Here is a 14,297-nt window from a genome sequence, read left to right on the forward strand (position 1 = left end):
ATTGGGATAGCTGCAGCAAATTCTTAAAATAAGACAATAATGAAGTTTGCCCCTTTAATTGACTCTCCCATTCATGGAGGATTTCTCTGTAGCATGTGGTGCTGTTTGATAGCATTTTACCCACGATAGATCTTCTTTCAAAATTGTAGTCAGTCCTCTCACACCCTGCCACTGCTTTGTCAACTAAGTTTACATAATATTCTAAATCCTTGTCATTTCAACAATGTTCACAGCATCTTAACCAGTAGATTCCATCTCAGGAAACCCCTTTTTTTTGCTTATCCATAAGAAGCAACTCCTTACCTTTTCAAGTTTTATTATAAGATTGCAGCAATTCAGTCACATCTTCAGGCTTCACATCTAATTCTAGTTCTCTTGTTTTTTCCTACCACATCTTCAGTTACTTCCTCTATTGAAGTCTTGAACCCCTAGAATTACATGAGGGTTGGAATCAACTTCTTCCAAACTCCTATTAATGTTTATTTTAGCCTCCTCCCATGAATCACAAATGTTTTTAATGGCATCTAGAATGGTGAATCTGTTACAGAGGTTTTCAATTTACTTTGCCCAGACTCCATTAGAGGAACCACTCTATCTATGGCAGGTATAGTCTTACAAAATGTATTTCTTGCGTAATAAGACTTGAAAGTCAAAATTACTTTTTGGCTGGGTGTGGTGGCCTATAATCCCAGCACTTTGGGAGGCCGAGGCAGGTGGATCACCTGAGGTCAGGAGTTCCAGACCAGCCTGGCCAACATGGTGAAACCCCGTCTCTACTAAAAATACAAAAATTAACTGGGCATGGTGGCACATGCCTGTAATCCCAGCTACTTGGGAGGCTGAGGCAGGAGAATCACTTGAACCCAGGAGGTGGAAGTTGCAGTGAGCTGAGATTGTGCCATTGCACTCCAGCCTGGGTGACAAGAGCAAAACTACATTTCAAAAAAAAAAAAAAAAAAAATTACTTCATGATCCAGGGGCTGCAGGATGGATATTGCGTTAGCAGGCCTGAAAGCAACATTCATCTCGTTGTACATCTTCATCAGAGCTCTTAGGTAATCACATGCATTTTCAATGAATGAGCAGTACTGTTTGAAACCTACTTTTTTTCTGAACAGTAGGTCTCAACAGTAGGCTTAAAATATTCAGTAAACCATGCTGTAAACAGATGTGCTGTCATCCGGGCTTTATTCTTCCATTTATGGAGCACAGGCAAGGTAAATTTAGCATAATTCTGAAAGGCCCTAAAATTTTCAGAATGGTAAATGAGCATTGGCTTCAAGTTAAAGTTGCCAGCTGCATTAGCCCCAGCAAGAGAGTCAGTCTGTCCTTTGAAGCTTTAAGGCCAGACATTGACTACTTCTCTCTAGCTATGAAAGCCCTAGATGGCATCTTCTTCCGATAGAAGCCAGTTTCATCTCATCAAAAATCTGCAGTTTTTGTGTAGCTGCTTTCATCAGTGATCTGAGCTAGATCTTCTGGACAACTTGCTGGAGCTTGTCCATCAGCACCTGCCACTTCACCTTGCACCTGCATGTTCTGGAGATGGTTCTGTTCTTAAACCTCATGAGCCAACCTCTGTTAGCTTCCAGCTCTTCTGCAGCTTGCTCACCTGTCTCAGTCTTCATATAATTGAAGAGAGTTAGGGCCTTCCTCGATGAAACTTTGGCTTAAGGGAATGTTGTGGCTGATTTGATCTTCTATCCAGACCACTAAAACTTTATATCAGCAATGAGGCTGTTTTGCTTTCTTATCATTTCTGTGTACAGTGGAGTACCACTTTTAATTTCCTTCAAGAGTTTTCCTTTGCATTCATAACTTGACTGTTTGGCACAAGAGGCCTCGCTTTCAGCCTTTGTTGGCTTTCGACATGCTTTCCTCACTAAGCTTGAACATTTCTAGCTTTTGGTTTAAAATGAGAGACATGCAACTCTTCCTTTCACTTGAACACTTAGACATCATAGTAGGGTTATGAACTGGCCTGATTTCAATATTGTTATGTCTTAGAGAATAGGGAGGCCTGAGAAGAGAGACAGAGAGATGGTCAGTGAAACGGTCAGAACACATATTGATTGATTAAGGTGGCTATCTTATGTAGGCATGGTTTGCGGCACTCAAAAGCAATTACAGTAGTAACACCAAAGATGACTGATCACAGATCACCATAACAGATATGATGATAATAATGGAGAAGTTTGAAGCATTGCCAGAATTACCAAAATGTGCCACAGAGACACCAAGTGAGCACATGCTGTTGGAAAAAATGGCACCAGTGGCCTTGCTCAACTCAGGGTTGCCACAGACCTTCAATTTGTAAAAAGCACAATATCTGTGAAGCACGATAAAGCAAAGCACAACGAAACAATGAGTGCCTGTATTAAAATGGCTTTCTGACTGGGTGACAAAAGAGTTTATCTTGTTATCTGCAGAATACAGTAGAATGACAAAAATCACTATTTTTTGGTTTTTTTAAGACCGAGGACAACAGAGTTGTTGGGGGAAACTAAGAAAAGGAACAAAACAAAAGTGGTCATGTCAGAAACTACCCATATGTGGACTCTGCGCACAGATTCTCTTCCTACCTGTGAAATGAGAAAGATAGAGTTTGTTTGAAAAGCAAGAATAGTTCATGATGGTTTCAGGAAACAGCTAACTTAATACGAAGTCTTCGTGAGAATTTTACCAAGTCAACACAAGAATAGTTTTTTCTCCAGTGTTTTTTGTTTTTTTGTTTTTTTTTTTTTAAGACAGAAAAGCAGAGTAATTGAAAATTAACACATAATCTTAGAGAACTTCAGGGTCCTTGATGTTGGCAGGTGTCCAGAGCCTGCCTGACAGCCTGGGCAGACCGCCAGTTTTCAGCTGCTTCTGGGTTGGGATTAGATTCCATTTCCACTCAAGCATTTAAGGTAAACCTTTCACCAGTTCTAACTCAGATTAGTACAAGCAGAAAGTTTGAGTATTTCCAAGTCCATACTTAAATACCTTAGTTTGAAAAATAGAAGCTGACAGAAGCATAGTAAGTAATAGTTTGCTTCTTCTTTGCATTGGACTGAGGCTTGAGGTCCTGAGCATGACCAAGCGTCACATCCATCATAGACCGTCGGCAGAGCCAAGTGGAAGGAGCAGGTTCGGGGAAAAAGATCTCAAGTGTAATGTTGTCGTGTTCAGATTGAGATGTTTGTGGGATGCCGGGAGTGAAGACAAGCTTTGTAAATTTTGGATGTGGGTGGGGCAAGGAAAAGTGTGGATCATTTTCAGATTTCTTCCTGGCTTGAGTTAAGGTCCCTTTGGTCAAAACACTGGAGGAGGATTTGTGCCAGAAGAGGGTTGGGAACCAGACCATCGTTTTTGTCTTCTAGATTCTTCCAGCGAATCTCACGTTCACACCAGCAAAAGGGATACAAATACTTAGAGCCAACAAATGACCAATAGAACCTGACATGCATACATGCACACACACCCCTTTTCTCCCTAGCAGCCCCCACACAGACTCTCTTCCTCTCTCACTATATAATATCTCTTTCTCTCTTTCTGATACACACATGAACACACACGTGCTTTTTAAAAACACATTTTTACACACACATGCTTTGGGGCTTTTCACTGAAATACCTTTTGACCTTATCTCCTAAGAGGTTGACTCAGTGTAGTTGCTACGGTCAAGTGATGGTGATGGGCCACAGCCTGGCACATAGAACAAACATCTCCGAATGCTGAAATTCCCATGCTGATCCAGCCTAGACGTACTGTGTTTAACCGGAGATTTTTTTCACTCCTCTTGATATGAAACTAGTAAAATATTTCAGCTCACTGTAGCTAGTAAAGCAAACACTTAAATCAGTACAGTTCTCAACTTTTTCATGGATCTTATTGGGGAATCTCCAGTCTACTCCCCACTTTACCCCCAATTTAGTCTTTTCTTTGCACCTGCAGGGGTTTTTCTGAAATGCAAATCTGATTATGTTGTTATCCCGATTAAAACTTTCCAGGGGCTCTTCTTTGCTACGGCACTGTCTAGTAGCATGGAATTGTTCTGTGCTAACCAGTATGGGAGCCAACTAGCCACATGTGTCTGTTGAGTACTTGAGATGTGACAGAGAAAATGAATTTTTAATTATTTATTTAGAGATGGAGTTTCATTCTTGTCACCCAGGCTGGAATACAGTGGCACAATCTCAGCTCACTGCAACCTCCACCTCCTGGGTTCAAGCAATTCTCCTGCCTCATCCTCCTGAGTAGCTGGGACTACAGGTGTGTGCCACCACACACGGCTAATTTTTCTATTTTTAGTAGAGATGGGGTTTTACCATGTTGGCCAGGGTGGTCTTGAACTCCTGACCTCAGGTGATTCACCTACCTCGGCCTCCAAAAGTGCTGGGATTACAGGCATGAGCCACTGTACCTGGCCTAATTTTATTTAATTGGAGTGAATTGGAATTTAAATAGCCATAGGTAGCTGATGGCCACACAGTTCTACAAGCTAAAACCCCCATTCTTCTGTGTGGCTTACAAGGCCCTTGTTTCTGAGCTGACCCTTGCCAGCCTTTCCAGCCCTACCTCATCCCACTCTCTCTTCTCAGCATCCATACTCAGAAGCACTTGGACCTCTCACAGTGCCCCAGGCAGGCAGCTGCATATGCCACTTCTCCCTGAAGGACCTCCCCATCCTTTTCACCTTTGTTCTCTCTTCTTTGTCATCTAATTCTTCCTTGTCATCTTAGCTCTGACTCCTCCAGGAAGCCTTCCCTAACACCCTAAAACTGTATTATGTGGTCTTCTGTGAGCCACAGCGTCTGGTACATACCATAGTATCGTAGTAGCTGTTTGTTCGATGTCTTTCTAGACTACAAGCTCTTTGAGGGTGTAGACTTCCCAGGCTTGGGCCAAAAATGAATTCCGTCTCTCAAAATCTTCTTGCTGCTGCTTGCCTCTTAATTGGTACTTCCTCTGCTAGGAAAGGGATTTTCTTTTTTCAGTTATTTCAAATAAATCACTAGTACTGCCTGCTTATTCCATTCAGAACGGGGAAATTAAAAAGAAAGGTATTATTTCTCTACTTTATACATATTATGTGTAAACATAATATTACATTGCCTTTCACATGAGTAATTAGTAGGAAGTTTAACCGATTACTAGAATTTTATGTACATTAAACCCAAGCGTTGATTGATGGCGGGTCCTTAACCTCATAGAGCTTATTTACTCAGGAAGAAAACATAAATTGGGGGGTGGGGAGGGAAGAAAGTGGAAGGACTAGATATGTTTTCTTGTTCAATATGATACTTATTTGGTGAAGATTTTTGATGCAGGCCAGGTGCGGTGGCTCATGCCTGTAATCCCAGCACTTTGGGAGGTCGAGGCAGGTGGATCTGGATTGCTTGAGGCCAGAAGTTTGAGACCAACCTGGCCAACATGGCGAAACCCTGTCTCAACTAAAAATACAAAAATTAGCCAGGAATTGTGGTGTGCACCTGTAATCCCAGCTACTCAGGAGGCTGAAGCAGGAGAATTGCTTGAACCTGGGAGACGGAGGTTTCAGTGAGCTGAGATTGGGCCACTGCGCTCCAGCCTGAGCAACAGAGTGAGTGAGACTCCGTCTCAAAAAGAAAAAAAAAAAAAAAAAACACTTTTTTCATACACTTCGTGTTGGGAAAGAGGTCACTTGACAAATTTAGATAGCATCACCACCACTACTTTATTAAGACGAGACCCCACTGGGTAGATATGCACAGGAAAGGTGAGTGGTGATGAGCAGTTCTTAGAGAGCCCCATGTCACTCCAGCTCCTCCATTCTGTCCATAACCTGGCTGTGCCAGAGAACCTATAGAGCCTGGCATGTCATTGCGCTTGTTTGTGTCTCTCACAGGTCCTCATTGGACAGCATTATTTTTTCTCATTAGCTTGTAATGCAGTGAAGGCACAGACTAGTTTCTTTCCCTTAAACAGAGTTGATTGCATCAAGCCACAACCTATGAGACAGTGAGCTGTTGGAAGGATGTTTTTCTTGTACCCCCTTGCCCTTTGTGGCTAAAGTCCTTTGAGGAGAGATAATCCAGATGGGGAGTGTCCTTACATTCTGTAAATCCATCTCTTCCACACTAGTGCCTTGACATTGTGTATTTTTTTTAGTGACAGAGGAGAAAAGGACCTTAATTTGCTGAGAATTATTTATGGTGTGCTGCAGGATCACATGTTAGAGAAGAGTAACATTGCTTGCCCCATGGATCTGAGAGTCTCAGTCAGGCATTTAGAATACTGTTATACCGATATAACAGCAGGCATGTGTTTACATTGCTGTAACAGAACACAGCTTTACATACTGTGATCCACAGTTGTTGTCTTCAGGCCAGGCACTGGCTCATGCCTATAATCCCAGCATTTTGGGAGGCCAAGGTGGGTGGATCACCTGAGGTCAGCAGTTCAAGACCAGCCTGCCCAATATGGCGAAACCCCATTTCTACTAAAAATACAAAAAATTAGCCAGGTGTGGTGGTGGGTGCCTGTAGTCCCAGTTACTTGGGAGACCAAGGCAGAGAATCGCTTGAACCCGGGAGGCAGAGGTTGCAGTGAGCTGAGATCACACCACTGCACTCCAGCCTGGGTGCAACAGAGTGAGACTCTGCCTAAAACAAAACAAAACAAAATAATGTTGTCCGGTGTAAGAATCTACTCTGAAATGTGTTACTTTCAGTACTAATCCCTAGCCTGCATCCACTTACCTAGGGTTTCCTTGCTAAAGTCACTGATTATTCTGGGTGTTCGGGTTTTCACTGGAATATTTTTTTGTATGTCTTCCTTCTGCTTTGGTGGTTCCTACAGATTTCTCCCACCATGGCAGAACTATTGATATTTCTTCAACTTCAGGACTTTCCAGAGTCAGAGAATTGTCTTATAATTTAACTGTTAGAATCAGCTGGCCTTGTGCATTTATTGTGGAGGACACAGAAATGCTTTTCTGAGCTTCTCACTCAGCATTTCTAATAGAGCTTCCGTGTGGGATCTTTCTTGGGACAATTTGGTCTATTTGAAGTTGTGGAGGCCAGGCTATATGAAAGATGACAGTGGTCTTTTCTTCTCCTAGCCTTAAATTTTAGCAGATGATAAAGGGAAACAGCAGCTAGATTGATTTATGTTTATTTTTAAGAGACAGGGTCTTGCTCTGCTGCCCAGGCTGGAGTTCAGAGATGCAGTCACGGCTCACTGCAGCCTCAGACTCTTGGGCTCAGGCACTTCTCAGCCTCCCAGGTAGCTAGGACCATAGGCATGTTGCCACCACACCAGGCTGAATTTTTCATTTTTTTTTTTATAAAGACAGGTTCTCGCCGTGTTTCCCAGGCTGGTCTCAAACTCCTGTCCTCAAGTGACCTCCCACCTTGGCCTTCCCAAGTGCCAAGATAGATTGAATTTCAGATTGAAAATGACTGAATTGAAAGTGACCGAAGTGACCCACATTCCAGTGTGTGGCTAATTTTTGGTTCCTTCCGTCCTTGGTTTCCTTCCTTGGCCTCTGTGACTAATTCCTCTGGCCTCACTCATTTCTTATATGCTGGTGCTCTTTAGGACCCTGCCTTGGGCCTACACTCCCATTTTAGTGATCCTACATCTAACCTCCTACCCAAATCAATCCTCCCGAGTTCCAGAACCATTTATCTCAGTGCCCACCTGGCATTTCCACTTAGGTTTTTCACAGACATCTTAAAGCCAACATATCTAAACCTACACTTTCTCCCCTCTTTTCACCTCTCATCACCCTTTTTCACGTCTTTTCACCCCTCTTCCTTCTCCACAGCTTCAGCTCAGTAAGTGGCAGCACCAGCCACCTCTTGCTGAAGCCAGAAACCTGGGAATCTTTTTACTCCATCCTCTCTCTCTCTTCCTCTCTCACACCAGCCAGCCAGTCACTAAGTCACTATTTTTTCAGCTTTATTGAGTTACAATTTATTTACAATAAAATTCGTCGGCCGGGCACGGTGGCTCATGCTTGTAATCCCAGCACTTTGGGAGGCCAGGCAGACATGTCGATCACTTGAGATCAGGAGTTTGAGACCAGCCTGGCCAACATGATGAAACCCCATCTCTACTAAAAATAGGAAAAATTAGCTGGGCGTGGTGGTGCGTGCCTGTAGTCCCAGCTCCTCAGGACGCTGAGGCACGAGAATCACTTGAACTCAGGAGGTGGAGGTTGCAGTGAGCCGAGATCATACCACTGCACTCCAGCCTGGATGACAAGAGTGAGACTCCATCTCAAGTAAGTGAGTGAGTGAATGAATGAATGAATGAATGAATGAATGAATAGGCTTGGGCAACCATTCATGGTGCCCAGCGTGTCTCCCCAGCCTCATTTTCCAGTGCTTTCCCCTACTCTTCAAACTGGGACTCTTTCAGTACCTGAAGTATGCTGTAAATTCTCTCAACTGCACTTTTGCACTACCCTTCCCTCTGCCTGGGACCCTCTTCATCCAACATCTTCACTTAGCCAACCCTGTTTGTCACCCAAGTTTCAACTTTGATGTCACTTTCTGAGGGAGGACTTTTCTGATCTCCTGGACTAGGTCAAATCTTCTATTTATGATCTCCCCAAACATCCTTTTATAACATTCCCTACCCTTATAAATAATTGATTAATATCAGTATTTCCGTATTCCTCTCAAGATCGGGCACTTCACAAGGATGGAGCTACATTTGTTTATCACTGTAGTTCCAGTACTGATGTAGTATCTGGCACATAGATACTAAATGTATTGAAAACTCGGTACAACTAAATATTTACTATTTGGCCACTCTGTGTCATACAATTCAGTTTTGCCTCCCAATCAAAATTCCAACTGCAACTACATTGAACTTGATGCATTTATAGCTTATCCTTGTAGGATAAGTCATTAAACTATTTTCTGACCTTATAGGTAAACCCTTTAGAGTTTATATCTGTTTTCTAAAATAACCACATATTAGGGACCCTGTCATTGACCAAGAACACACAAAAAGTGCTTTCATGAGGAAGGCAAGAGCATTGTTCCGAAACAGATTTCTAGTGTTCATGTCTAGCGGCCTCTTTGTTTTACACTTGACCCTGATTTAACTTGTTGCTCCTGGCTTATTTCTTAAACTTGCCTTTATAACCTCGTGTTGACCTCTTGTCAGACTCCAAAGGCCAGTTTCTTGCTGTGGTTCCCTTTGGACTGCTGTCCTTGCACTTTGGCCCTCGGTCATTTTGTTGACTTACATACTATCTTCAAACTTAGACCCAGTGGAGGAGCACCTGAAATCCTTGTGGCCACTGTTCCAACATGGACAGTCCAGAATAGCGTATTGCAGCCTGGAATGGTCCTGTTAGATTAGGAGCACCCTGGAGTTGATCCTGGGCTAGAAGGTTTGCCAGGAAGAAAAGTATGTTAATTCCAGAGTTGCTTTTCCTGGGAGCTTCTTCCTGTTGTGACGACTTGGAAGGGTGCAGCTATCTTCCTTAGTTTCTCACCTTCATCGCAATGAATCCCTAGGCTACCTAAAACTTATCTAAGGCATAGAAGGGTTTGAGAGCCACTTTGGAATCAAAGCAGACTTATGGATGTGGTTGTAAGCCACTTTAGTTCCTAACATCCACCTAAATTCAAGAATATAAGACAAAGACTCCTGACCTCTTCTCAGATATTGGCATGGTGCACAGGTATATAACTGGCCTCAGAACACTTCCAAGCCACCACATGGTATACACAAGGGCAGGGGCTGGCAAACTACAGCTTGTGCCAACTCCTGCCCTTATGTATACCGGGTGTATACTTGTTTTGTAAATAAAGTTTTATTGGAACATACTTGTTTATATATCGGCTATAGCTGCTTTCCCTACCATGGCAGACTGAGTAGCTGCAACAGAAACCTTATGGCCTACAAAGCCTAAAATATTTACTATCGGGCCCTTTAAGAACAATAAACATTTCACCTTGTCTTGGATTTAGAATAAGGATGCTAAAAAGAAGAGATGCAGCTCTATATACAATTTTTTTTTATTACTCAGAATTTAAGAGCTGATAAAAGGTACTTTATAAGTCAACATGTTGTGATCCATTACCGTACTCAACATAGATAATGAAATATGATTACAAGGCTGGGCGCTAGTGGCTCACACCTCTAATCCCAGCACTTTGGGAGGTCAGGGTGGGAGGATCACTTGAGGCTAGGAGTTCGAGACCAGTATGGGCAACACAGCAAGACCCCATCTTCACAAAAAATTTTTTTCTTTAACTCTCTGGGCCTGATGCTACCCGCCTGTAGTCCCAGCTACTCAGGAGGCTGAGATGCAAGGATTGCTTGAGCCCAGGAGTTTGAAGCTGCAGTGAGCTATGATCACATCACTGCACTCCAGCCTAAGTGACTGAATGAGACTCTGTCTCAAAACAAAGAGAAAAGAAAGATTACATCAATTTAGTAGGCCTTTACATCTTCTTTATTAGTAGTATAGTAGCAGTAGTCAGAGGTACAAATTTGGCCCCTTTGAAATTTAGAATAACAAATATGGAGATGAATTTCTATTCTCTCACTTCAGCTTGCCCAAGGACTTGATTATTGGGAAGATTAATGTGACTTAGTGTTTGAGTTCCCATGAAAGTAAAAGAGTATAATATACTTATTCAGAGAGCAGCTGGTAATTAGTAATTGAGAGAAGGACTACCTCCATCAAGGAAGATAATATTAGAAATAATTGTCCTACCAACACTCAACCAGTACATTAAAGATTGCTTTGACGGAACTCTTCGGTGCTTTTAACCTTCAGAGATGACTCCCTTAAATATCTAACACTTTGAAACAGTGGTTGCCAGAATTACTCTCATTGTTTGAGGAGAAACGACAGTGTTGGGAAAAAAATTATCTTAAAATCCATTATAACAACTCTTTGTAATATTCCCCAAATTCTGTATTTTCACTTACATTATATATATAAAAATTGAGGTGCAATAAGAAAACCTCATTGAACTCTGCCTGTCAATTCAAGAACAGAAATTCAGTCTAAACTTCTGCCCCAAATTGTGTATTTCCCAAATGCGGATCAGCTCCCTAGTCACAAACACACTGTAACTGTGCTCTTGCACTGACAGCCACCTCAGCGCAGCACTCGCCTGGCTGAGTGACTCGCGGCAGGAGCTCCCCCGCCTTCTCTGCAACGGCACCTGATGTTACTCCTGTCCTTTGCTGCTGTCAACTCTATTTCGCTTTAAGTGTGGCGTGGCTGAGAGAGTATGAGCCCTGAAGTCACCTAGGCCTGGGTTCAGGGTCAAGCTTTGTCACTTACCTGTTGATGGAATTGTCAACACTTACACTTAAGTACTTCACACTTAAGTACTTCTTTCTTTTTGTTTGTTTGTTTGTTTGTTTGTTTAAGACGTTGGTTGTCTGGCTCTGTTGCCCAGGCTGGAGTACAGTGACACAATCTCGGTTCACTGCAAGCTCTGCCTCCTGGGTTCAAGCGATTCTCTGCCTCAGCTTCCCAAGTAGCTGGGATTACAGGCACGTGCCACCACGCCCAGCTAATTTTTGTATTTTTTAGTAGAGACAGGGTTTCACTATATGTTGACCAGGCTGGTCTCGAACTCCTGACCTCAGGTGGTCTACTTCTCAGCCTCCCAAAGTGCTGGGATTACAGGCGTGAGTCACCACACCTGGCCTTAAGTACTTCTTTAGAAGTAACAAATTACTTCATCTTTAGGCTAATTCATTAGTTCAGCAAATATTTGGTGAGCATCTGATATGTGCAAGGCACTATTTTAGGAGGTGCCTGGTGATTTAGCCGTGTAAAAATAGGTCCGTGCTTTTATGTAGCTGCCGTTCTAGCAAAGAAGACAGAAAAATATTGTTTTATAATATAATAAAGAATAGTGGTAAATGCTGTGCAGAAAAAGAGAGAGTGAATGGGGCAGAGAGTTTCAGGGTTTAGATGGGATGATCAGGGAAGGACCCTCTGGAGAGATGACTTTGATCAGGAATCTGAATGATGTGAGGAGGAAAGAAAGCCATGCCAGCATCTGAGGGAAGATCGTTCCAGACAGAGGGAATGGGGAGGATAAAGGTCCCATGGTGGGAAGGCACTGGGTGTTTTCTGGAACAGCAGAAAGGTCAGCATGGGCCGAAGCGCAATGAGCAGAGAGACGAGTGTAGAAAACCAGCGGGAGAGGCAGCAAGGGGCCAGACCACGCAGGGGAGATGGGATTTGATTTTTAAAAAGCATTTTTAATAAGATGTACTGTAGAATAGTTTTAGGCTTAAAGAAAAGTTGCAAAAGTAGTACAGTAAGTTCCCATATACATACATACCCCTTCCTCTGTTTTTTTTTTCTTTCTTTCTTTCTTTCTTTCTTTCTTTTTTTCCGAGACAGAGTCTCACTCTCACCCAGGCTAGAGTGCAGTGGCTTGATCTTGGCTCACTGCAAGCTCCGCCTCCTGGATTCACACCATTCTCCTGCCTCAGCCTCTCTAGTAGCTGGGACTACAGGTGCCCACCACCATGCCCGGGTAATTTTTTTATATTTTTAGTAGAGACGGGGTTTCACTGTGTTAGCCAGGATGGTCTCGAACTCCTGACCTCAGGTAATCCCCCCGCCTTGGTCTCCCAAAGTGCTGGGATTACAGGCATGAGCCATCGTGCCCGGCCCTGTTTCTTCTATTGCTATCATATATTGCCTTGGTGCACTTGTCATAACTAAGAAATCAACACCCGTACATAAAGTTCCAGACTTTATTCCTGTTTCACTAGTTCATCGAGTCATGCCCTTTCTCTGTTCCGGGATGCCACATCTCATTTAGTTGTCCTGTCTCCCTGGCCCCTTCTGTTCTGTGAGTTTCTTAGTCTTGTCCTTGTTTTTCATGATCTTGGAAGTTTTGAGGAGTACTGCTCAGATATTTTGCAGAATGTCCTTCATGGTTTTCTCAAGATTAGACTGTGTTTATGGATTTGGGGGAAGAACACCACAGAGGCGAGTGCCCTTCTCCCTGCATCATAGAGAACCTGCTGTGAGCATGAGTTCTCGCTGCTGATGGGAACCTTGGTCTCCTGGCCAAAGCAGCATTGACAAGGTTTCTCCACTCTTTTCCTACTCTATTCTTTGGAAGTCCCTAAGCATGGTTCATACTCAAGGGCAAGGGTGAGGAGTTAAGATCTACTCGCCTGGAGAGGGAAGTATCTACACCCTCTGTATATCTCTCATTTGTTGATTTAATCATTTATTTATATCAGTGTGGACTTATGGATGTTTATTTTATGCTTTGGGTTATAACCCAACACTGTTTAATACATTATTTATTTTGTTGCTCAAATTGTTCCAACTCTGACTAGTGGGAGCTCTTTCTGGTTGGGACCTGTGTCCCTTTGACATGCCACCTTTTGTTTTTTAAGCAGTTACTTAGGTTGTGGCGTTACAACATGCTCCAGGCTCATCTTGTATTCCCTGCCCCAGCCCTAGAATGAGACATTTTTCTAGGGAGCCCTGGCTCCTTTATTATAGAATGGTATGAGAAATCAATATGTATAGGCCGGGCATGGTGGCTCACGCCTGTAATCCCAGCACTTTGGGAGACCGAGGCGGATGTCACCTGAGGTCGGGAGTTCAAGACCAGCCTGACCAACATGGAGAAACCCCATCTCTACTAAAAATATAAAATTAGCTGGGGTGGTGGCGCATACCTGTAATCCTAGCCACTCCAGAGGCTGAGGCAGGAGAATTGCTTGAACCTGGGAGGCAGAGGTTGCAATGAGCCGAGATCACGCCATTGCACTCCAACCTGGGCAACAAGAGCAAAACTCCGTCTCAAAGAAAAAGAAAAAAAAATCAGTGTGTATAGGCTGGGCACGGTGGCTCATGCCTGTAATCCCAACACTTTGGGAGGCCAAGGCAAGCAGATCACATGAAGTCAGGAGTTCAAGACCAGCCTGGCCAACAGGGCGAAACCCCATCTCTACTAAAAATATTAAAAAATTAGCTGGGCATGGTGGTGAGCACCTGTAGCCCCAGCTACTCAGGAGGCTGAGGCACGAGAATTGTTTTAACCGAGGAGGCAGAGATTGCAGTGAGCCTAGATCGCGCCACTGCACTCCAGTCCAGCCTGAGTGACACAGCGAGACTCCATCTCAATTTAAAAAAAAAAAAAAGAAGGAAAAAATAAAAGAAATCAGTATGCGTATATGCACATGCCTGTATTATTTCTGTATCCATCTGTATCTGCATTAAGCTATATGTGAGTTATGCTGAAGTATCTGACTCGAATCCAGTACCGCTGGGTTTCCTCTAGCTGTCCCCACCTTGGTTGTCT

General features: G+C 43.2%; 1 protein-coding gene and 1 long non-coding RNA gene across 51 annotated transcripts in view; both read left to right on the forward strand.

Moving 5' to 3' along the window:
* DTNB (dystrobrevin beta) overlaps window positions 1–14,297 on the forward strand; it is a 302,368-nt gene that overhangs the window by 201,531 nt on the left and 86,540 nt on the right. The gene's annotated exons all lie outside the window — the stretch shown is intronic.
* Window positions 2,717–14,170, forward strand: LOC144333877 (uncharacterized). Its single transcript, XR_013403009.1, has 3 exons — window positions 2,717–4,238; window positions 8,136–10,191; window positions 13,917–14,170. It is a non-coding gene; the product is annotated as an uncharacterized LOC144333877 (long non-coding RNA).

Source organism: Macaca mulatta, chromosome 13 (genome assembly GCF_049350105.2).
Source record: "Macaca mulatta isolate MMU2019108-1 chromosome 13, T2T-MMU8v2.0, whole genome shotgun sequence".
Lineage (NCBI taxonomy): Eukaryota > Metazoa > Chordata > Mammalia > Primates > Cercopithecidae > Macaca > Macaca mulatta.